This window comes from Lepisma saccharinum, chromosome 25 (genome assembly GCF_977018435.1).
Source record: "Lepisma saccharinum chromosome 25, izLepSacc3.1, whole genome shotgun sequence".
NCBI lineage: Eukaryota > Metazoa > Arthropoda > Insecta > Zygentoma > Lepismatidae > Lepisma > Lepisma saccharinum.
This window is the reverse complement of record NC_139253.1, coordinates 8,971,069-8,994,418: the sequence shown is the minus strand read 5'-3', so window position 1 is coordinate 8,994,418 and position 23,350 is coordinate 8,971,069. Positions and strand designations below refer to the sequence as shown.

Below are 23,350 nucleotides of genomic sequence, written 5' to 3'. Positions count from 1 at the left end.
TTCTCCTGCAGCACACTGTAGATTGTGACCTCGGACACCTGCAGATCCCTGGGACCTCATGGACATTCCGGTGTTTGCATCAGCGATGTTCTGCAGTGCACCAACCTTAGTGTCCACATACTGACCGAATGCTGTGAATGCTTTTTGTTCTTGGCTATAGGTGACACAACCCTGCCGGAGGCTTCCAACTCCTTCCAAAGTTTGTACACAATCACCTGGCGACTTTCAAAAACCATGCAATCTCAATGTCGCTGTGCATTGCATATTTTGCATGAATCATTTCTTGCATTAACTGACAGTCTGCCATTGTTGCTCAGAAAAGATGAAAGTACAGCAATCAGTTCGCACAAAAATATAGGTGCATGATCACTTGTCCTCAAATATCTTACACAGCCTGTGTACAATTTGATGAAAGTGACTTTGCTAGCCATCATTTGAGAAAACGGCATCAATTTTGTGCTAGACAATTTTATTATTGAGTGTTGGTAAATGATTGTAAACTTAGAGAGATATAATCAATATTCCAGGATCTATACGTAAGAAGGTTTATGCATTTCGACCACTGAGTGTTCCATCTTCTGCTGACAGGTGTTACGTGAATGCTTCCACTTGCTGACAGGAACACTGTTGACTGCTGTTCCCGTGGAAGAGATATTTGGACCCTTTGCTGCCATATTCACAGTGGATGGGAGGCAACCTACATGGAGACGGATACTTCAGATCACTTAATTGCTCTTCACAGGATTGAGTAATTCATTGACGTTGTTTGCTTGCTTTATCCAAGGACTCTTGCAGCAGCATGGTCTGTTTGATGTTTGCATCAAAGATATATTTGGCAACAGTGGCCTGAGACAATAGACCACTCAGTGGCAGGAACTTTATTTGGACAAACCTTCTGGCATTTATGTTAGTTAATATCTGTTTTTTACACTTGTTCATACATCATGTATGTATTTTGGTTTTCTTAATTTTAACATGTCCAAGGTTTTCTTTTTTTAGAACGTTATTATGGAAACCCGAGTGTATAATGAAATATGAACTAATTCTTTTCAACTCATCCACTGGCATCGGCTGCATCACTAATTAATGAAGTACACTTAATATTAACCCAAATACCATCAATATCAATATCATAGTCCTTGGGATGTTATAAGTGATATCTTTTATCCTTTTTCCTGATGGGCAGTGGTAGATTGCAGAAAATGTCTGGCCAATGTATTTGTGAACAGTTCAGGAACTATGCAGTGGTGGTGTACATTTTTCTGAGGCGCACAGAATCTGAACAGAGTGATAATATTAGAAGAAGGATATTAGAATTCTGAAGTTGAATACATAGGAGATTGCACCAGTGTCAAAAGAAAAATGGCAACAGTAGAAACTTGCATGTACTTCCTGGAGCAGTGCACCTTCTACCTCTTAAACAACAAATTTGTTCAGTCTCTTCTGTATTTGCTGTAAATGCACTAGAATTGTTATTATCAAACTATTATGTTCCGGTGGAAAATCGTTTGAAGAAAAGCCATCGTTTCTCATTTTGTGTATTTGTGTGCAACTGCTTCTTTCATTGAATTTTGACTTAGAAAATACCCTAGCGTGGATCTGAAAGCAAAGGAACATATATATAATCTGCCTACTGAAGTTCCCATGTATAGTGTATTTATAAGATTTAATTTTGCTTGAGATGTAAGTTGGGACATGAGAATATACAATGAAACAATTGTAATTTTACATAGGTGGAAATTTATTGCATTATTTTCTGCTGTGATCAGTGTTTGTTACTATTTAATATTTTCAACTTTTTTTTCTCCAATCCTTTTTGGATGTGTTTCCTGTAGATACACTCGAAGCCTTTTGTGGAGTGAAGAGGAAGATTTTAAGGTCTCTGGGACCAGACAGTGGGATAGAACTTGGTAGGAGATACAGGTAAAATCAACTACTGTGTGTGTGTGTGTGTGAGAGAGAGAGAGAGAGAGAGAGAGAGAGAGAGAGAGAGAGAGACAGACAGACAGACAGACAGACACCGTTTATCATGTACATTGTGATATGAGAAATTTTAATGAAAGTATTCAGTTTTGTAAAGCAGTGAAACTTCACTGAGCATTGTTTACATGTATGTCTGTTCCTCCATTACCACATGTGTTCCTTAAAAATACGAGGCACATGTCAAAAAAAGGGCTCATAATTTTTTACTTGGGACTGGCAACACTGACGGAGCTGCACATGCACGGAAGCATGTTTTAGTACTCTGCATGCAACAGAGGTATATTTCTCAGTGTGGAGGTGTGTACGTGCTAGTAGCAGGAAGTTGAAATGGCTGCTGTAATAGAAAATCCCGCCAATGCGAGGTGAGGTCAGTGATTAGATTTCTCAATGCAAAAGGACTGAGTGCAGCTGACATTCAGCGGGAATTGTGTACCATTTACGGACCAACAGTAATGAGTGAAGGAAAGGTAAGACAATGGTGCCGTGCTTTTCAGGAAGGACGTTCAAATGTTCATGATGACAAGTGGAGCGGCAGGCCTAGTGTTCAGACGGACGACCTTGTGCAACATGTTGAGAAAGTGCGATCCAATCCCGTCTCACCATTACTGATCTAGGAAAGGAGTTTCCTGAAGTGTGTGATAAAACATTGCACCAAATTGTAATGTACAATCTGGGTTATTGCAAACTGTGTGTGAAGTGGGTGCCAAAAATGTTGACAAACACTCACAAAGATGAAAGAATGAAATCAGCATGTGATTTTGTGCCCCGCTGGGCGAAGGATGGAAATGACTTGTTTTCTCACATAGTGACTGGAGACAAAACCTGGATATCGTACGTCACTGGTGAGTCGAAGCATCAATCCATGCAGTGGTGTCACTCCGGTTCACTGAAACCGAAGAAATTCCAGCAAACACCATCACATCGCAAAATCATGGCAACCGTATTTTGGGACCAAAAAAGTGCAATCCTCGTGGACTTCCTGGAACCAGAATGAACCATCACAGCAGATGTGTATTGCCAAACACTGTCTAATCTGCAATGTGCCATCCAAAACCAGCGAAGAGGAATGTTATGGTCTGGAATTCTGCTTATTCATGACAATGCCTGCAACAATTCAAAAAATCCTATGGGAACGTTTTAATAACCCACCACACAGTCCCGATCTTGCCCCAAGCAATTACTTTCTGTTCCTCCACCTCAAAAAGTGGCTTGCTTACGATGATAGTGAAGTTCTCAAGACTGGCTGAGATCCCAGGCAGCAGATTTTTACGCAGAGGGTCTACGTAAACTTGTTCCACGGTACCAAAAATGCTTGGAGCATCATGATGACTATGTAGAAAAATAGCCAGGGTATGCACTTGTATAGCATCAAAATAAATTTTTTTTCGCTTGATTTTATTCTCTGTAATAACCAATCAGCTCTTTTTTTTAACATGCCCCTCGTATATCAGTTTTTAATGAGTGTATGTGTATATGTTCACTTGAAAACAGTAAACAGGAAATTTATCTTAAAAATTGACACACCCAACAGTTGGCACCAATTTCCAGGGTCACAATTTGAATGCTGCTTCAAACAAATATTTTACTCAGTTTCTACAAACATAAGTTAGCATGTATGTTTCAAAGTGTGGCTACTATTAGGTTAAGGGTAGTGCTAAATTAATGACTTTCTTATGGCAGAGGAGATATTTTGCTTTTCCTTCCCCAAAGCTTACAGTGCATACCTCAGGTTGACTGCATCCCTTTCCTCAATCATTACATAGGTTGAAAACAATAACAGATGTTGTGATAAACTAGTGCATCCTCTTACCCCCAAAAAAGAAGAAAAAGATGATGAAGAGCGTTCTTTTTAGCTCACATATCATAAACTGTGTAAAACTTTACAGGATTTAAGAAACAGAAGAAAGATAATTCATTTATCCTGGGCTAAAGCATATTATCAAAATTTGGGAAATGAAATGGCAGATATGTATGTAAAACAAGCTAGCGAAATTGAACCTGTCCTGGAGCTGATGGTACACAGGCCTTTTACTGAGGGTGAAGAAAAAATTGAAGGGAAACTGAAAGGAATGGTGCAAAACTGAATTTCAAAATGCAGGCAGTTTTTATCAGAGGTTAGCTAATTTCAATAGAATCAGGCCCTGGTTTACAAAAGTTAAAGGTACAAGGAATGTGATAGTATTGATTGCTAAATCCTATTAGGTCAGGACATACAACTACTAAAAGTCATTTACGGAAGATTCGGATTGTACAAAACCCAAACTGTATATGTGGCAATAAGGAAAATATGTTATACACCATATTATATTTAAGTGTAATAGATACATACAAGAGAGACATTCTACAAAACACTTGTAAACTGTGCAATTCCTCTTCCACAGTGTTTGAAATCTTTGATTTCTGAACCTAACTATTATCATTTTTTTAGGAAATGTGGCATAACAATTTAGTGAGAGTAATTCCTATCCATGTTTTTTTTAATAATTATAATGTATACAAAGTAAAAAAGAAATATGTAAGTTTATGTACAGTACATGGATATGGGGAAAACTGCAAAAAGTGGTAATCCCAAATAAAAGTAAATAAATAAAAATAAATATTTAGCTCACATATCTTTTTAGGGGTATATTAAATTCAACTGACATCCAGAAAATACCTCTCACTGCCTCCCCACTCATTTCTTTCTGTCACCATCAGATTTTAAAACGATTTACTTTGAATAGGTTTGAGTTGTAAAGCAGTTGTTCTTTTCTGAAAATTTGAGCAATTTACACATGTAGATGAAAATAATATACAATTTATGTTGATTTAAAGTTCTGTTTATGCAAAAACTTGTTCATTAGATCATCATCTCTTGTCACCAAATTCCACACACTAATATTAATTTCACCACAGTTCAAAGCTGAAGGCCAGCTTACTTATCAAGCTGCAATTCTCGAGGTTTTCTGTTAAACTATATGTAAAGTAACAAACTACATGTTTATGATTGTATGTAGGTGGATGTAAGGGTAAGTAAGTGTGAGTACAGTGTTTCTTATTAGAAGGCGTCAATGCTCATACTAGGCAACACTGCGTGATGGACATTGCTACAAGCGATTTTTGTCCACTGCCTTTTCCACAATCACACCAATGTCCTTCTGCTCTACCTGCCCAATTTTGTGGCTACCAGTAAGATACATCAGAAGGTGAGAAGTGTTTGATTTTGATCTCACTGAAGGTTCTAAACTTGAGTTCTGGCCAAGACATGTATGTTTTGTTGTTTTTTCATCCATTTCATGTAATCACCATTTGTCCTCAATGTCACAATTAATATAAAGAACATAACTTTTTTTAATTTATAGACATTGTCTAAATATTTGAAGTTGTCAGATTTCTGTTTTTGTTTTACTTGAATGCTTGCATTGGTGTTTCATTTCTCTTATATCTAATTAATATGTAATAAATGTATGCACTAAGTAATAATTGTTGCAATAAACCAGGTCAAATGTTCAGAATACACCACTTCAGGTTAATCAAAGTGAGTGGTGTAATGAAAAATATTAATCAATCATTCAGTAATTGATTCACAGTAAGATGCAATAAATATAATAAGTATGAGAAACTCTTAAAGCTTTAGCACCACCTTTCACATTGGACATCGAGACAATAGCCTATTTCTGTTCAAATATGTCTCAGTCTATCTTTGGATTTTGATTCAACTAGCGGAGATGCATCATTTGAGGTGTCCAGGTTCCGTGACCATGGAGCTGAAAAATTGATGGATGGATCAGAGATGCCAGCGCAGCTACTAACCATGCTGGTGCAAATTCGACCATGAAGAATGCTTTTCTCTGTTCCAAGTGTTATCTAGTGGAGTCATGCACCAGAAGCGGTTTGGAAACTTGGATAGTTTCTCATTCATTTCATGCCTCAACTTACCTGTTAACAGTAATGGATGATATTCAGCAAACAACTCCCCCCACAATTCATTGCGCGAAATAACACTTGCGACCATATTTCTGGCAAGCATGCTGGGTAAGCAGTATGCGTGTGGTCTTTGACAAAGTGATTCAAGGTATTATTATCATGATCATATGAGGAATATGTACATATAAAATATTGCAAATTTTGTTGCTGCAAGAAACCTTCTGATATGCTTCCCTAAACACCCGCAAATCTATTTGCCGGACTTACTTCATACGTATTCAACTGTTTCTTCCCAAAGTGCACTGTGTAAGTTGAATGTCATCCATTACTGCAGTTACTCTACTATTTTGTTATTGCACCATTCACTTTGAGGAAGGGGCATATAGGGCATTGCACTTGACTTCACTTGTGAATTTTTACCTAGCTCTCTTGTAAAATCCTTTCCTTCCCTAGTATTGATACAATTTATTTGTAAACCAGATTTGCACTCTTCTACATACACAGAATTAATATTTGTAATGTTTTTTGTTGCTAGTATTTTGAAGACAATTTGAGGCTCGTCGCTTATATTTGGATCATGGATAACAAGATTTCCTTCAATGAGTTTTCTCCTCTTGATTGGTACTGAAACATCATATATGGACATGTGATTAAACTGCATAAGTATTTGAAAGTTGAACATAGGTACAGAAAATAGTGTATAATTCTAGTTTAGTGTGTTATCACCAATAAAGAAATATATCCACCTTTCTGCTATTATACTGAACATGAGTGAAATGCATCCAACGGGAGCAAAATAAGTGAGAGCATCTGGAAACAAAAGGAAATCCTTCGCCACATGAATGTAAATGGAAACTTCGCAGTAAGAGTGATAGCTGCTTCTTCAGTATAATTTCTTGTATCTTGTTATTTGTAAAGTAAAACTTGGGTGAACATTTATTTTTAAAGCAATAAGTAAAAGTTTTCATTACCTTCAGATTGACTTTTCTCATACTAAAAAGTTTAAAGGGAAAATATGATCAGGAAGAATGTTTTAAAATACTCGGTGATGAGAGAAGACATTTAAGGAAGAAATCAAATAGTGTATTTATGCATAACATTCGAGTAGCATCCGAGTACATGACCCATCAGCAAGTTTTCTATGCTGAAGTGAAAAATGAAGTGGTAATGAATTCTTTTAATATTGTTCCTTGATTCTTACTTCACTGACCAAAGCAAGAGTTTGCAAGTTGCTTTTGATTTCTGATGTGTTGTTCCAGTGGTTAGGGTATGTTAGGATAAGGCCATGATAAAATAACAAATATGAATTCTGAGTTTCAGAATGTGTGTTTGTTGTACCATGCCTTTTCCTCAAAATATCCTATTGCACAAAACAGAATATCAATTCGGAATTTTCTTTCATGTGATTTAAATTTGTGAGCCTCTATTATTCTACATGCTTAGAAACGTATGTAAAATTTGTCATTTTATTGTCTGATGATGTGAAAAACTGTCAGCAACAGTATTGCTGTATACAATTTTGTATATTGAAATTAATTGTGCTTCTAAGGATAGCATTGTTACTTGAAAGCAGGGCGATATTTTTTGTGTTGTTGAAAACATATATATACTTTTCTTTTTCCAACTTTGCAAATCTGTTTTTGTTTGCATTGGTGTATGTGGGGTGGGAAGAAACTAATGGGCATTTGCTCAAGACAAGAATGTGTACCTAATAGTGAAAGTGTTAAAAAACTGGAATTTGTATATGTTCATGTATAATATTAACAAAAATAATAATAAAAAATGATATTATAATAAGCATTTTACTTAATTTATACTTGCATCAGCTTAACTCTTTAACTGCTGTTGTGATTTTTGTCATACTAATACCATCTGACCCAATGAAGTAAAGGTAAAGTTTTGTTAAATCTAAATGTAATTCAAAACACATTTCATATTAGCTTTGGAACAACAAATATAATGTGCATTGGAAACTGAAAAATTTCAAGTGCATCGCCAGAATATGACTTAGTTGACATTGCTAAATTACGTATTGGGTCATATATGACTTGACAATAACAGTTAAAAGAGTTAAATGCATTTTTTCCATCACATGATTCACTAGAAATATTAGAAGTGAATAGAGCCACACAAGATAATAAAATGCTGGTGAGCATTCCACAAACATCCAGTTACAAGTCTGGGAAATATCAATCTGCATTTGAAAGTACATTGTTTCCTCCTATTAGCATTTTTTTTCCTTCCTGGAAAATTTAAATCTGGTACTTGGTGCCATTTTGGAGCAAATATTTGGTACAGAATTCCGGGGGTAATTGGTTAGAGCAATGGATTTGTAGTAAAAATTGTAGGTCTGTTGTAGGTTCGATTTCCACCACCGGCAAAATAAATTTCACCTGAAGACTGGTTGCTCTCTCCAAATGTAGTGTTAGCATAGGTATAGTTTAAAGCATTAAACAATGGATAATATCCAATGAACATTGTATGCAAATGCAAATAGATGTTTGTGATGCCTTGTCTATTCCAACAGTTCTTAATCTTTTATTTAGCAGATGTCTCATTTAAATATGTATTTATTGCGGACACCCAAGGTTTAACTTTATTATTTGAAGTGTTATTTAATTATACAATTTATTACAATTATCATATTTTATTGTAACAACAACAGTGATTGATGGCCAAAAATTCTGTTAAATAATATTTGGAACTAACAACTATGAAAAATACATTTTTATCTAGCATGCTATGGAACACCTACTATTTTATTTATTAATTGACAGTCTCTTCTCAAACCTTCATAGCAAGTACAGGGAGGTTATTTCAGTCGTTTACCGATACAGTGCTGGCCGCTTAGCGGCCCCTTCATGCAACAAGTCCCGGCAAATTGTGTTACAGGAAGTCCGTAAAACAAAAACAGCTTGTTTTGTAATGTTTCCACTTTTCACAATTACAGTTACAATTACAATTGAAATAAGCACGTAACTTGTCGCAAGGATGCTGGAAAAGGTGCCCTCCCAAATACAAATATTTCTGACACCTTATTTCTAACATCTAACTAATCTTAGATTAGACATCGCTACTTTATCCTCAGTAGTTGTGACAGCGCCGGCAGCTTATCGGGGGTCGGGGGAGTTGTCAGCCGTGAGAGGGCGCTTCATACTGAACGAACGCGATACCTGTCGCCAGTGATGCCAACTGTAGGGACATGTCCCTACGCATAGGAACTTTTCACTATATTTCGCCCGCGTAGGGACAGATTTTACCAAATAAGGGGAAACGTAGGGACTTTTTTAATCTTGGAAAATAACATTTTATTGTGCAAAAGTGCAAAGCTTACTCGCCAGTCAGTTGCACTTTCTTCGTGCTCGGTTTGGAATAAATGGATTAGTTTATCTGGATACTTTAGCGAGGAGGAGAAATAAGAACTAACCAACAAATCTCCATCAGAATTTTGAAACATGTTATCGGTTACCAAGGACTTTCAAGGCAAGTTCTTTTTTTAAAACATTTCCACTCTCGCGAAAATAGTGCTAACATTGTCACATTCTAACGCAGAAACGTAAATAATATTTTCAATGTTAGGTGATACAAAAACAAAGAAGAGAAATAGAATGGAACCAGAATTGTTAAAGACTGCAGGAAATGCAGCATCACCAACCAATATCTATCTGTTCACAGCAGCAGCAGCAGAATGTATGACTTCAAATAACATAATCAACAGTAAATGACTCAACGTTATTCATTAGGAGTGTGCGGATCCAGAAAAGTCGGGACCGGGATCGGGAAAAAAATTTCGCGATGACTTCCCGACTTTTCGAGATCCCGAGCCGTCGGGAAATACCGAATGGTCACTTTAAGAAGTCGTTATTTCTCGACGTTTTCTGCATTGTAAGTTTCTGGACCTTATCGGAAATTTTAAGTTTTTATTCTACAAATGCAAAAACAAACACTTAAAGTGAAAATGACGTGTAGAATTCAATATTTCCAGTGCTACAGAAATTTCCCGACTTGGTTGGGAAATTGCAAATTTTTCCCGTCCGGACCCAAAAAATTCTGTCCCGCACAGCCCTATTATTCATTAAGGCAAGAATTTACAATACCGGACCATTTTGTAATTTCTATGCTACGTCTTATACTCACGAAATAATTAGTCGTGATTTATCTCAAGTTAACATTTTGGGGTGAGGTGAAAAAATTGTTCATTAACGTGTAGAAGTTGTAAAATAAGCTTTTCAATTCTCGCAATGATTCTCCGTATACAAGTATGGTAGCCATATTTGTTGATATGAACAATTGACGTTCGCAATTAGTTACGCTGTCTACAGCGTTGCCACACTGTTGATTTCATACTTGGAGAGCATGGATCGTGTAAGAATGGCGGAAGAGAACAGTAAAAAAGTTGTTAATGTATAGATTTTTAGGTGGAGTGTGCAGGAGGATTGCCGTGGGCTAATTAATAAACTTATGGATTTCGGTATATTGCCCAAAGAAGGTGCTTACATGTGACAGTGACAATCACGATATAGAAGAACATGTGGAATGTGGACTGATTTGATTACAGGTAAGTTTGGCAACAGTGTATCGATCGTAAAATTGCAGGATACTAAAATAGCGTCTTCGGTGATGAACGTTTGCCGTTAAAGTGCTACGAAAATAAGATTTTTTATCGGTTCGTAATCACAATTAGCGCAAAACCATTCACGGATAGCCCCACTGACCATTCTCGGTAATGTTAGGTTAAGTTAGGTTAGGCAAGGCAAACATAGTTAAAATTTGGGGTCGAAAAACCATGCACCCACAAACCATTGACGGATAGCCCCGCGAACCATTCACGGTAAGGTTAGGTTAGGATAGGCAAACATAGTTAAAATTTGGGGCCGTAGTAATATCAGGAATGTATATTTCGTTTTTTAAATATTGGAAACACAAGATCTTCCGGGAAATAACGTGCAATCGTGCCGATCGCGGACCACTCAATTTCACTTATTTTGCAATTTCTACTTGTGACCCCCAAATGTTAACTTCAAATTCGTGATTAGGAGGCCTCATTTAGTGAGTATGCGAGATATTACAAAAATCGGGGAGGGGTCCTGTATTGTAATTTCGACTTTGACATGAAAAACGTTTTAAATCCATTCATTTTACAGATAATGACACAAACATGAGATGTGCAAAATATCTTGGCGATATTTGTTTTGGTTCTCGAGAAACACGCCTTCGAACACCGCTGAAATTCACCTCCTACGTCACGGATTTGAAAACGTCCTCTCCACAGACACGAGGTCCTCTGACGACATCACTTAGAAATGCGTGCAGGCGGGGCTTCTGATCGTCCCATCAACTTAGCATGAGCCACGGAAGCGACAGCAAGGTCACTTGTTACTGTGTAAAACAAGTATCTTGTAACTTCCAGTGCAAAAATCTGTGCTCCATTTCTTGGAGATGAATTATGCCCTAGCAGTATAGCAGTATTTACTATAATTCAGCCACTCGGTAGAGGGTTTTCCCATTAGGGTGACAAAGCAAAACTTGTAACAGTCAATGGCTGAACACGTGAACAGCCTTGTTCATTGCGAATATATAGGTTGGTTCTGACTAGCAAGAACTTAATGTTATAGGAATGCCTTTTCTGGAATTACAATTATTTTCGTCATAATATTTTCTTCGCAAATTTTAAAATAATACGTTTAGAACACTGGTTTACACGGCAATTTCTGCAATATAAGAGGTGAACAGTATAAAAAGGTATGGGGAGTTTTTAAATTTCCTTCAGTAAATGACAGTTTTCTTCAGTTAATATATATATTGCAAATTTTTGTATTTACCCTACTTTTACGTCGCTTTTCCGTCACTTCGTTTAACCACAACGATGAGAACGCATGGTTAATTTAGTATGTATCTTCTCTAACATCACATTTCTTCCCCCTTTTGGCTAATCGCTACAATGAAGATGAATGACTACAAGCAGTATTCGAAGTCGGGTGCAGGAGGACACTCCCTCCACACACACACACACTACCACCACCAGCAACAAACAAATTCTAAGTATCACCCAACCTGCTACGATACGAGACGAACTTTTTCTTCTGTCCCATCTCATTTCGAAAACATTCACTTGTCCCATCTTCTTTTATGAGACGAGACGGAAAATGTCTCGTCTCGTGAGCAACACTAACATTAACAATAGAAGCATCCCCCTAGCTGTCCCCAAAGTCTCTAGCAAACATCCTCCCATGTAACAATTTCCAGTTCAATGAAATGTCACTCACAAGGAAACAGTCATGCCCAGTTCGAGAGTCAAACTTGGAACATGCGACTTCCTCAGATAAATCATGAATTTTGTGTATAATAATTACAACGCCAGTTTATTTCCTGGTAATTCTGAATCTGCGGTTTAGTTTGCATATATAAGCAGGATAATATTCAGTTTTCGAGGCCTCGTACCGTCGAAACGAGGAGTCAAATATATATATATATATATATATATATATATATATATATATATATATATATATATATATTAAGAATTTTCTCTTTTTTTTGTATTTATAATGGCCTTTGCATACGTTGTTAATTCTATATTTTTCGAGACTTGAGACGAGAATTGCCCTCCCAAACCGAGACGGATGTTTATAAATCGATACGAGACTGTCAATCAGACAATTACAAATAAACAGGAAACAGACATTTACAACTCAACGAGAACGAGACCAAGGTTGCCATGTCTCGTCTCGATAGGATCCTTAGTGGTGAAGTTGTGAACCAACAAATTAATGGGTTCGGGGTAACGAGATGAGGCGGCTATTTTCTCAGTACAAAATTCAAAATATATCGTACCATTTCAGAATGGGATATTGTTATACACATGGGTGTATATATAGTTCACGTGGGGGGGGGGGGTGATCAACTTTTGGTATGATTAGTGTTGCTTTATTTCGTAAGTGAAAATCCAGGACACTGCTGGCCAGAAGCTTGTTGGAGAGCAGGGAGTGCTGGACCCGACAAAGTTGTGTGTATGCAGTCACAAAGTCACGCTAGTATTGATACTTTTCTGTTCATTTTGTGTCACTGCGCTTTTAAAAACCAAATATCTTTAAGATGACTCGAGGGGGAAAAATAACTGATTTGACAGTCTCAATACAGTTTCTTATCGCAGAAATTCCAAAACTATCAGGAAATTGCAGACATTTGGTCTGCAGTCCCATCTGGTGTGTGGAATTACGTAATTTCCTTCCCATCCGTATCCCGTCCTACGTCTCTAAATAAAGAGAATAAAATAAGTCCGAAGAATTTTTTATGAACAAGCGGATGAACAGGTAACTCTGGTAATTTTACTGAACCGAAGGAGGGTGGATTCGTTGAACTCCCCTTAAATACGTCCTTGGTTACACACATTATCTCCTTGTAATAATTATACATAAACTAAGTATTAATATGTACTGTGCAACTGATGTAATCTTGTCAGTGTATTTTCTCTTAATTGCCCAAAAATATTTGATCATAACTTGCGCAACAGAAATGAAACACAAACTGAAATTGCTTTATGGAAAATATAGTAAAATAGGCTTTATAAATAAAGTGAAGAATGTGAAAATTCTTATTTTGCACTACATAGGTTACGGTAAATTTCGATAAATATAAGTTTAAAATATATATATTTTTGAAAGTTTGGTCAGCAACCAATTTTATAAGCAATATTTTTTCGCATGACCTGAGAACAAGCACGCAGCAGAACCCTTTCATTTCTCTTGCACGTGAGCAGCAGGGATATTTCATGGAAGAATGATCATTACAAAGCGTGGTTTTCCTTTCCTTTTCGCTCCTTCTTCCATTATTTAAATCTGTACAGATTTGTAAAACTGCAGCACATGTTCGCTCACCGCGGGCTACCCGCAGTAAACTGAACGCTCGAATCAGACGACAAACGAGCTCTCTCTAAGGCGTGACGTATTAACATGACGTGGCGTGTTTTCAGCGCAACGCTAGCCTCGCAACTTTGGAAGTCTCGTTTTTGCCTTAAACTGGACGCAGAGAAACGCGAGAACTTGCTGGGGTCATTTTTCCAGGGTGTAGTTTTTAAATTTGTTGTAAAAAAAAATTGAGTGGAAATGTCCATTGTGGAAGCACCGAGCAGAAAGATTTGGTAAGTAAATATGTACATTTTATCTTCTGTCTTGCACGCTCATGAGGTGTTGTTTTTTTAGTCGCTTTACTTGGCGTAGGTTCATTTGGTCAGTTGTAGGGAGATTTTGACTACGTCTGTAGGGACATTGCCGGAAAATGGTTAGCAACACTGTCGGCTACCAGACGTAGTGAGTCTACGCTATGGCCGCGTCCGAATCGGCAGCAGATGTCACCTAGAGCACCGTTCCATCCGGGGATTCAGCCAACCTCCGTTGTCCGAATTCGCGGCAGACGTGGAGTCGGAGGGAAGAGCAGAGAGGCGCGACAGATGCACGCTTGAACTCGCTGTGACGCTGCGCTTGGCAGCCATATTCTAACTTTCACTTTGTACAGGCAACATATACTGATTAGAGGATGTAAAACTCAGTTATACTTTAACATTTTATCAATAATACTAAATGTAGAAAAATTGTAAATGATGAAATAGCGTGTTACATTTTTAATATGAGTAGTAAATAGGTGGAAATCATTGTCATGTTTGTTTGGCGTCTGCCTTCTGCTTCCGTGCTATGCGCCTGCGCCCCAGAGCGCGGTGGGTGAAGTTCGGGCTGACACCTAGCGGGAAAAGTGACAACCGTACTACAAGGGGACATGTAGATTCGGACGACTTGGACGTGACTTCGACGGCACGCGAGAGCAACGGGAGAGAACGGGACGGAGCGCTTGCCAATCCGGACAGGGCCTATGTTCACTTCTGTTTGAGTTTATCAGTGCACGGGATGTTTATACTGTGTTATTGAGTTGGGTCTGCTATTCAGTATTAGTGCTTTATTTATCCTCTTTTCTCCTCGCTTCTCTTTTCTTTATCTTTTCTCTGTCTTTCTTCCTTCAACAACTTCAAACAAGCATCAAAATTATAGAACAAAAAGAGGTCCTCGCTCAGGTTGAAGATCCTGTGTATTTACAGAAATTGGATGCAGTATTGAAAGCAAACAATGGTTTGCAACAATGGTGAAAGTTTGCAAAATTCTGCATACAAATGGACAACGTGTGGATGACCTGGAACTTCATGTGTCTGACTTTGTTGCCCTAAAATACAGTCCACTTGTATCTTGCAAAGTGGAACGTGTGTTTTCTGAATATAAGACTATTCTAGCCAGGGACGGCGACAGGGGTGGGCACGGGTGGGCAAGCGCCCACCCAAAAATTCCTGTGCCCACCCGATTGCCCACCCAATCAAATTCAATAAGTACAAATACTTGGGGATATATGAAAATAAGTGTATTCCGGTGTGCATAACATGTATATTTTACTTGTGAATGTTATCTTCTATGCTAGAAATGTTCACATATTATCAACCCATAAAAAGCCAATTTTGTAATTTGAAAGTGAAAGTAATTACTAGAACTATTGAAACAAAAACTTTGATCAAATGAATACTTCCATGATTAAAAGCAGCTAATAGGCTTAGGAGGCTCAAAATTATTCAGGGTATGATCAAGATTAGATCAGAATTTAGGGTGAACTTGAGGACTTCTGCTCCGGGTCTCCACATACGTATATAAATCCCGACCTGGGTATGGTTAAAATAATCTCTAAATAAATATATAAAAACATTATCTTAGCGTTACTTCCTCCAGCAACACAATCAATTATTTGCACTTTTTAATTATTATTAGAATAATTTAGTCAAGAAGACTTAGATGGGCAGACCATGTGACACGAATGGCAGAGGAAAAAATACTTTACAGGAATCTTGTTGAGAAACCTGATGGTAAGAGACCATTAGGAAGGCCAAGACGAGGATGGAGGGATGATGTAGCCATAAACCTTCGGGTTTAAGTATGCTAGAGAGTATAATATAGTTTTAATTAGCTCTGCATTGAAATTCCAGAAGTGTCCCTTTTTTATTTCATTACAATTTTATATACTTGTCATCTTCAAATATCAATATGGTATGCGAAATATCAACTTCATATTCGTTCTACTAATAAGAAGGAATCATAATAATTACTACAATACCGAAGTGAATAAATTTTAATAAACCAGTTATGTATGGAATAATGTACAGAATTATTCAATTGCTAATGAATGGCTTGTCCTATTTAGAAATCCTGGTTCCACACATAAATTTTGCCACATGAATCAGCCGAAAAAGTCAACAGAAAATGTAGATGCAGCTGAAGTAAAGAAGAGAAAGTTACGTCAAGAACTATCTAGAAGACGATTTTGTTAGTTTGCTTTTAAGCCCACTTTTATGCTCAGATAGGCTAATCGGTACTAAACCTACAGTTTAACGTGTAGTCCGAACCAGTGTGCATTGTGCTTCCACCAGAGGAGGGGGGGAGTCGAACACAGTACATCTTCATTATAATGCGACAGCGTTATGCTATTGGGGAAAATATACAGAAAGAACTCGCACCAAACGTGTCATTTTATCACCACAGAAGATGCGTCTATTTTAAGAGGGTGATTTCCTGAGACAAATATTTGAGACATTCGGAAAACAACATCATTGTTCACGGAATTAGCTGCCTTGATCCACTAATGAAACTCTGTGCAATTCAAACTACCACCTCAACTTTCTAAGAAGTATGAACTAATGAAACTCCATTTTTGGAAGAGTAAGTTGTGGTTGATTTGTTGTAAGTCATTTTTCTGCTAATTTTGATAATGACGACGATCAATGGTGATTAGATTAAAGTAACGAAGGGGCGAAAACAAACACATGCTGATACTCAAAATGCAAACCCTCATAAATTATTACTTTGACTGTGGTTCCAGGCGCCAGGGACTCGTTGCCCTGAAAGATTAAAGTTTCCAGGGTATGCTGCACAGGATCGAGGTTGACATTTTAGTGTGTTGGAAATGGTCACGCCATACAACCCAAGTCATCTATGAAAAATAGATGAATAATTATTGTTACGGTGATCAACTTCGATGAATTCCTTGTGTCCTAATCATTTTGTTACCTCAAAGAATACCGTATGTTAATGTATCCATTCGTGTATTGCTTCTCTCGCATTAGTAACATGACAGTTCAGAAAACGAATAGCAACTTAGCTAATAATCTCTTCAATTCTGAACAGATTTTTCAATCTTACTTGTTTATTATTTATGATTGATATTTTGTCAAAATAGCCTTTCATTAGCCTAAGAATACTTCATGGACAATGAACAAAGAATTGGTTTTCCGTGTTTGTTTTAAATCATTTCTAATAAGACGTTCATTTTAATCCAAACACTCAGTGGCGGCGATTAGTATGATCGCGAAGGGAGGGGGAGATACAGTTCCCCCGCCACATTTTGTCACTTTTTGCGGCCGCACTATGGCCTCTTTATGCTAAGCCTTTTCTACCAAGAAAAAGTATATTGCGCCTGCCCTTCAAATGTTGGCACCCAATCGCCGCCACTGAAAAAAATTAAGAAAAATTTGTCAGTTGTATAAACCTTGTAAGTTAAGAAAAGTAACCCCCAAAGAGTAAGAAAAGTCCTTCAGTCAAAAACTCATACGATGAAAATACTACACTCAGGAACATGTATTTAAATTACGAGAAACTTCACGATTCTCTACCATCGCACTTTCTATCACTGTCGCCGAATACATAAAATCAAATATGTGCCTTGTATTTGCAACACAAGCTTAAACCTAATTCACATATATTTTACTGTATTAACATGCATGAAAGAATGTGATTAGAATGTATGGCTGCGCATGGGTAAACACTTCCTTGAAATAATTGTGTGCATCAGAGACAAAGCGAAAGGAAATGGAACAAGATGCGACAATAGATTAGAAAAGAATAAAGAGGAAAAGAAGTAAGAGGAAAATCGGGAGTGTAAGAGAGAGGGGGATACATACGTCTTACATATACATATATACTATATATGATCTTACATTTATTTATACTGCCCACCCTAATCTATCACTATGGAGGTTCTGCCCACCCGGTCGAAAATTTCTGGCGCCGTCCCTGATTCTAGCTGAAAACTGAAGGAGTTTCAATTTCGATAATTTGAGACATCATGTTGTTATCAAATGCAATCATGATCTGTAATGTATTTTGTATCATTTAACGCAGATCCATATTAATTGAAAAGAATCTGTGTAGCGAATGAGCATTCAGAATAATGCATATTCATTGCCTGGCATGTAATCTTTCATAAGGTGCGTTGCAAAATGATAAGAACAAATCAAAAAGTAAGCGTGACACGTTTACTAAGTTACAGGTACAGGCACACAGCACATTGCAATGCTCGCCTAATGTACAGAAAGAGAAAACGTGTTGACCAGAAGTCATGTGCAGGCAAGGAGAAGGTACAAAGCAACGAACCTTAAAAGTGACCATGTTGACTGTTGCAAAATGATAAGAACGGCATCCCAGACCTACTTTAATAGCCAATACACGAACCATGGCAGTACACCATTTTGAAGACCCGATCACACATGCTATCCACCAGCGTATTCAATAGATTAGCATCAAGAGCATCCCATGCAGCAACGGTAGCATTCCTCAGGCCATGAACGTTGTTATACTGGGTTCCATTGGCGTACACTGAACGACACAGAAGACCCCCACAGGTTTTCCATGGGGGTTAATGTCAGGGGAAATCGCAGGCCAATCAATGACATGCACATTCCTTCCAAGAAACCAGAAGATAGTCGATTCAGCAGTATGTATAGTGGCGTTGTGTTGCTGAAAACGACACTGATCGCCACCAATGACATTGGCAAATGGCAATAGATTGTCCGTTAGGACGTTTTGATATCCGAGCGCATTCATAAGGCCTGTGGGAAAGGCGAGATTCGTTTTCCCATGATAACCAAACCCACCCCACACCATTACAGACTGTCCTCCTTGTTGTCTCTTGGAGATCTTTTCCTCTTTGCGGAGATCATGCCAATAGTATATCCAGCCATCGGGACCATCCAAATGGAATTTATTTTCATCACTGAAAAGTACCCTCTGCCATTCCTCCTTCCACGCCATGTGCATCTTCGCCCAGGACACGTGACGCTCCTTGTGTTGTGCTGCGAGTCGTGGCTTTCGTTTGGCCTTGCGATATCGGAGACAATTTCTGCGTTTCACAGCCCGTGATAGCGTTGATTGATGCACATGAATATGAGGATCACGAGCCAACTGTCTGAGGGATGTTTCACCAGCAGCCAACTTCCTCAGGACGCCACGTTCCTGTTGAGGCATCAATTTCCGCAACCTTCCCGGTGCTTTCTTCGTTCCATACTTGTCTTCAAGTTTTAGGAAATTGTTCACCACACAGGCGCTGCGACAAATTCGGCGCGCAATCTAATTCGAAGACACTCCCTCTTCCTTATATGCCAATATCTGCCCCTTTTCACGTTCCGACAATCCTGCTCGACGGTCCATTCTGCACCTTCATCAATGCTGTCGTACTCCTCAACAGGGCATGAATACCTCGCGATCTGCACGCTAGCTGCAACAGCGCCGTCTGTAGCCAATGGCAACGACATCTACTTGGGTAATCGCACTCGGTTCTTATCATTTTGCAACGCTCTTTTGACTTCGACCTTGCCTGCTGTTACACATACACATCTCCGTGAACAGTACCACGTTTCTCATAACATGCTTTCCTCTCTCTGTCAGTTTGCATCACTTTCGTTTCCTGTTTCCTTTTCGTTCCCGCGATATGTTCAAATTCCATATCGTTCTTATCATTTTGCAACGCACCTTAGTTTGTAATATACAGCATTTATAAATTAAAGGGGTTTTGAAAGTGCATATTTTACACTTTTTAGTGCATATTTGCATGCATATTTTGCGTTTTTTAGTGTATAACTATCCGAGTCCTAGTTATTACGTACAGTTTTTCTATCTACCTGTGGTGATGGGGTTGAAATAAAACACAACCTCTTATGCCTTTAGAATCTGTTTGGAAGGGAGTGTGTGTGGGGGGGGGTGCTGTTTGCATTAATACAAGGTAAAAGCAGACAAATCGCTTAGAATAAGGTTCAGTGCACTAACAATGGCAGTGAGTCTGAGCAGTTTTGTACATTTTATGTTTGCAAACATGAAAGTGAGTCATCCTTTTTTCTTTCTTTAGCCTTTTAATTTCAACTGCAATGAAACGTTTCGAATGTCATGTGCCTTTCCATTGTTGGCATCTTAGCGAGTTGCAAACCATATCTGGTGTTTTATTTCTGGTTGTTCCGAGTCTGCTCGGAACTAGGGATGGCCAAACGGATCCGGATTCGTTCGGATCGGATCCGGATCCAAAAGTTACGGATCCGAGAGTTTGGTATCTGAATCCCATTATAATATTACCATACCTTAAAAGGTATTATGATCTTCGATTACCAAGAAATTTTTCATTAGTTAGTCCTTCAAGATTTTTTTTCAAGTGTTGTTCCTAAAATACTTTGCTACTCATCGGCTAACACACTCGTGCACAAAAATAACCGTACTCGTTTAACATAAAATGTCAGAGGTGATTTTGTAAATGCCATTGAAATGAATATGTATTCATTCGAATGTATTGGAAATGGAAACACACATAAATGTGAGACATTCCATTCCAGGATGAAACCTTTAACATATTTAACAAGATATAGATGTTATACAAAAAATATACAATTGTTCTACAGTTACAGTTTTAAAAATTAAAATAAAACATTATAATATATGCAGTGTTATATAATTACAAAGTGTAAGACTATACGACGCACGCTTTTAGAAGCGATATCGGGTGGGGCCACGCAGAGGGTGTGCGTGGCGATCAACCAATGGCAGGAGTGCAACGTTGTACAGTTAGGAGACTACGGCGCGGAAGTTATAAGCCGTGTTCTGTATTTTTCTTGCGCGCAAGAAGTTTTCATAAAACTCGCCACTTTAAGGTTCATCATAAGATGGGGAAAGACATTTTGAACCTGACTGTCCAAGTCCCATGAATTTCCGTCGCCTACAGCCGGAGTTATCGTTCCTTGAAGAAACAAGGGAAACACCTTTCATTTCCTTCAGCCTGTTTTTTTTTCGCTGCCACCGTGTTGATGCAGCTGAGTTGTTGTGTCTAGGGAAAACTGTGGGTGTTAAATTCGCCTCGATATAAACAATGACCCTTCATTGTTCTGGGCGTTCTCGAACATTGCAAGCCTGGGTCAGTTTGAGTTCAGCGTTTTCGTAGCAAGGCCGGTGTAAAATTATTCGCTTATCGTTCACTCGTGCGCCACAAAGAGCAGTTTGTGAAAAGATTAAATACAGCCCTTTCGTGCGATAGTGTGTGTTCCGTGTGTTCTTTTTATTTTAAATGTCACTCTCAAAACTTAGTGGGCCTCCCCGATGGCGCAGTGGTAGCGTCCTCGCCTTGTAATCAAGGGATCCCGGGTTCGATACCCGGTGGAGGCACAAGTGGTTCGGATTCCACTTTAAACTGTAGGTCCAGTCCCGATTAGCCTTACTGTGCATAAAGTGGACTTAAAACACCAACTCAAAACTTAGCACCAGTAGTACAGGCACCAAGGGTGCAAAATCTAATCATTAACCTCCAGGAGAGTGATTCGGAAATGAGTGAAATCAGTGACACGGAGACCCATGGGCGTCCGGGAGGGGGGCCGTGCCCCCCCTGGAAAATGAAAGTAAACATAAAATTATATATTTTTCACATATAAATTCATTACAGCCACAATAATATGTGTTAATTATTGCATGAATATGATATTCAAATTTAAGCAAGGTTTTTGATGAACAACACTATTATGGAGGAAAATGTGCCTTGTTTGCCCCCCCCCCCCCTGGAAAAAAGCACCTTCCTTTCCCCTCCCTGGAAAAAATCCTGCGGACGTCCATGCGGAGACCGAGGAAGACGACGAGAGCGGTGATGAATAAATAAATAAATGCCTTCAAGCTTCTTTCAGGTATGGGTTTAACGTATATCCTACAGTGATATGATATTATAATCATGTGTAGAAATATTCACTATATTATTTCACTGTACGCATATATACTGTGCATGCATTATCAAAATAATGGACACATCGCAAATTTTCTGTCCTTCCCTTGCGCTAGCCGTTAGTTTGGCAACAGCGCAGTAGCACTGGCTGGGTATTGGCCGAATTCATGTTCCTTCTAAAAGCGTGCGCCGTATAACAAGGGAGGTTATCTAAGTCTTGCCCTCCGATTCCCATGAAACTTGGCAGATGTATAAAGGGACCCAAAGGAAGAAATGCGTGTTTTTTTTTTTTTTTGTTTCGGCTAAAAAACTGTTTTAGGGGGCAAACCCCCTCAAATGTCAATATGAGGACAATTTTAAGTGGGCATTTGACTCCTGTGTCCCCCTCCGATATTCATGAAAACTCGCAGGTGTATAAAGGGGCCCAAAGGAAGAAATACGTGTTTGTTTGTTTCAGCTAAAATAACTGTTTTAGGCGGTAAAACCCGCCTCAAATGTCAAGATGAGGACAAATTGACGTGGTGATCTGACGCCTGTGTCCCACTCCGATTTCCATGAAATTTGGCAGGTGTATAGGGGCCCTATGCCCCCTGTTTCTTCCTATGCCATAATTACGTGGTTTCGTGGCCAGATCTCCACTTCAATTTCTCCTCATCTTGACATCTGAAGGGGGGGGGGGGGTTGCCCCCTAAAACCGTTTTTTAGCTGAAACACAAAAACACGTACTTCTTCCTTTGGACCCCTCTATAGACCTGCCAAGTTTCATGGAAATCGCAGGGGCAGACTTAGACCTCCCTTGTAAGTGTATTAATTACAAATCGCGCACGCGCGCACACACACTATATATATATATATATATATATCCCTACGCCGTAGTTGCTTGGAGCTTTCACTGTATTGAAAATACTTTCTCTTTCCTTAGAATGTGTATATATATATATATATATATATATATATATATATATATATATATATATATATATATATATATGTATATTAGCAGGTAACAATATGTTATAAACACATTCTTACTTTCCAAAGAAGTTCTCATGTAGGATGGCAAAACGGATCCGGATCCCAAACTTCTGGATCCTGATGCGAATTTCGGATCCGCTAGGATCCGGATCTGGCCATCCCTACTCGGAACTTCCAACATGCAGACTTCAGTTTCAGTGTTGGATGATTTCACGCGCGATTTGCTTCGCTTGTTTGTGTTCCTGTGCTATGACTGACAATTGTAAAATACCGCCAGTTTTCGTTGTGTAAAAAGCTTACGTTTTTCAAAAATATAGTTTTAAAAAAATCAAATTTTCGACATTGAAACAAAAATCAATTATTGTGTGTTCATCCAAACTTTAGTTGTGGGTGTGTGTGGGGGGGAGGGGTTGTGATGAACAATTCTTTTCTCTTCATCTTT

At 38.4% G+C, this 23,350-nt stretch overlaps 1 protein-coding gene across 4 annotated transcripts in view; it reads left to right on the top strand.

The window, feature by feature from the left end:
- LOC145978860 (uncharacterized) overlaps positions 1-7,654 on the top strand; it is a 57,234-nt gene extending 49,580 nt beyond the window's left edge. For 2 of the 4 annotated variants that reach the window (XM_083111748.1, XM_083111745.1), the window contains 2 exons: positions 1,836-1,923; positions 6,425-7,654. The gene's annotated coding sequence lies outside the window, so the exon portion shown is untranslated. Of the gene's footprint in view, positions 1-588; positions 638-1,835; positions 1,924-6,424 lie in introns of those variants that run through there. The other 2 variants (XM_083111747.1, XM_083111746.1) reach the window with 2 other exon arrangements.
- Positions 7,655-23,350: the final 15,696 nt, after the last annotated feature.